The sequence below is a fragment of the Sceloporus undulatus genome, unplaced genomic scaffold, assembly GCF_019175285.1.
Source record: "Sceloporus undulatus isolate JIND9_A2432 ecotype Alabama unplaced genomic scaffold, SceUnd_v1.1 scaffold_9472, whole genome shotgun sequence".
Taxonomy (NCBI): domain Eukaryota; kingdom Metazoa; phylum Chordata; class Lepidosauria; order Squamata; family Phrynosomatidae; genus Sceloporus; species Sceloporus undulatus.
This window is the reverse complement of record NW_024812391.1, coordinates 1-2,621: the sequence shown is the minus strand read 5'-3', so window position 1 is coordinate 2,621 and position 2,621 is coordinate 1. Positions and strand designations below refer to the sequence as shown.

Genomic DNA, 2,621 nt, shown 5'->3' with positions numbered 1-2,621 from the left:
ATGCTGGCATGGAAGTGAGTGGGGTATAAGTGTGTGTGTGTGTGTGTATATATACACACACACAACTGCTGTGTGACTCTAGGTTGGGAGGAGTGATTCCCATGTTGATCAGTGTATTGTTCTGTTGTTGAATGGCAAGGGCTCAGGGTGGGAATCCTCCCAACCTAGAGTCACACAGCATGCATACACACACACACACACACTTATACCCTACTCACTTCCATGCCAGCATTCTCTGAAGATGCCAGCCACAGATGCTGGGAAACATCAGGAAGAAACTCTTCTAGAACATGGCCACATAGCCTGAAAACCCATAAAAAACTATGGATGCCGGCCATGGAAGCCTTCAACTTCACACACAACAACTATGTTCTGACTGTGTGATTTTAACACCAAGTGATAGTGCATCCTGATCCCATGAAGCACATGTGAAGAAGCTTTAGATTGCACGGCCTTCCCAGCTGTTTTCAGGAGGAACTGTGATGCCATGTGCACAAACATAACAGAGGAAGCTGGATACAAACATGGGGGTTTCTTCTTGAGGATATAAAGTTGTGTATGTCCTTCCAGAACTGTAACCTTGAGAATTTAATCTGCGATTTACTTATCTAAATAGAACATAGTGTCTGTGCAACAGTGTTTTTTGTGTTTGAATGCATTGACTTACAGCTAATTTTGATAACTTTGTTTAAACCTAGCTTTCGCGTGTTCTAGAGGTGCCACCAGAAAACCTGATCAAGTCAATCTGCGCTGTTCCGGTGTCAAAAAAGGGGTACGGTGCTTATCACGTATTTTATCTTCTTAAAATACTTTGTCATCCTTAAAAAACGATTATTAAAATTCAAGGCATTGCTAATATTTCCTAGTCATCCTTTATCATTTGTGAAAGAATACTATAAGTTAGAATAAATGTCTTAGAACTTAATAGAAATCTGGTACAAATAAACACTCAACCCTTTCCGAGAATAAGCCCTATTTAACATAGAGTACTGCAAAGTGAATATGCATAGGATAACACTCCAGAAGTGCGTTTTTATCTTTTATGCAATGTTGAGCATGCCTAAGAAATTAAGGGCTTTCATACCATTACTGTATAGGTTTTGGTATCATGGCTTCAGTCCTCTGGCCTTTTCCTGGGGATTTGGGAATGTCAACAATGTCCTCCTTCATATCTTCTCCAACATTTTGGAAGAAGGAAGCATAAGTATCTCATTCATAAGGTCAAGCAAGTCCCATAGCAATGCAGACACAAATTGTACCCACTCCACTCCTTTGCGTTAGTACCTGAAGTAGCTATGCAGGGAGGAACTATATTGACCCTGTGTATCCACATGTAATTGTATTATCCCTTTTTGTGCCTTAGTGTTTTAGGAAGTCTGCTGCAAGTGCAGCTGTGGGCAACTACAGCAGGCTACAAGGCAGAGTTTTCTTCCCTAGAAGCACATACTACACAGCCCCCCCCTCAAAAAACAACAACAACAACCCAAAAATCCAGAAGACTACATCCACTCCTGGTTTAGATAAAAGTGTGGCTGGGGGAGCATTTGTAATATTTGACCTGTAACTTTCTGGAGGCTGTCAGAAGAAGCCATACATTTTGCGGGGAGGTAGAAGAAAGGCAGTTGGATAGCCTGGGGAGTACGAGGGCTGCTACAAATAGACCTGGGGGAAGGCACATTGTGTCCATCCTGTTGTAATGCTTGTCCCACAGTCCAAACTACACCCTGTCCCACTGGTGAGTGAACCCAGTCTGCTCATGCTTTAAATTCAAGCCATTGCTCTAGCCAGAATCTGGCACTCTTTCACACTCAAACAGACCTCTTCTTTCCCCTATGGAGTTTCACTATTCGGCTTCTGTGGATAAGGAGCTGCTTGCTGCTGATTCTGATGCCCAAAGTGGGAGATACTGAATGTAACACGCACGGTATGCCTGGAGAAATTACTTTGTCAGACAACTCCCTGAATCCCTCAGCACTGGCTGTGCTGGCTGAGAGAGTCCAGGAGTAGTAGTCCCAAAAAGTAATTTTTTCCCCAAGGTCTACCAATATATTTGGCAGCCAACCACATTGGATGCAAAAGCTTTACCCTTTCAGAAGCTTTCCAACCAGTTTCATGGATGCTCTGAAATCTGATCTCATCTGTTATGCAAAAATCTGTTACGGATTAAATTTCCATCTCCCCCCACTCCTTTTTAGACCAGAAGCTGATTTCCAGCTCTTTTTGAGCTCCGTGAAAGATGCCAACTCTATGGATAATTCAAGGGGAGACATTCAGCTCCAAGCCCAGAATCTGGCAAAGAAGGTATGTATAAACCTATTAAATTTGACATGTTCACATACTTAGTAGATCAAAACCAAAAGGAAGGAAACGTAACATTAAGTGTGCATTAGTTGTTGTGGTAGTAGTAGTAGTGGTACACTGAGCCCTTAGTATCCGCTAGGGTTTGGTTCCAGGGTCCCCTGTGAATACCAAAATCCGTGGATGCTCCAGTCCCATTATAAAACAGCGTAGTAAACTGGTGTCCTTTATGTAAAATAACAAAATCAAGGTTTGCATTTTGGAACGTATATATATTTTTTTTAATTAATCTTTATTGAATTTTCTCATTAAAAAAAACAACA

At 41.8% G+C, this 2,621-nt stretch overlaps 1 long non-coding RNA gene across 1 annotated transcript; it reads left to right on the top strand.

The window, feature by feature from the left end:
• Nucleotides 1–298: 298 nt before the first annotated feature.
• LOC121918357 lies at nucleotides 299–2,298 on the top strand. The gene is made up of 3 exons (XR_006101212.1): nucleotides 299–556; nucleotides 699–772; nucleotides 2,196–2,298. It is a non-coding gene; the product is annotated as an uncharacterized LOC121918357 (long non-coding RNA).
• The last annotated feature ends 323 nt before the right edge of the window (nucleotides 2,299–2,621 follow it).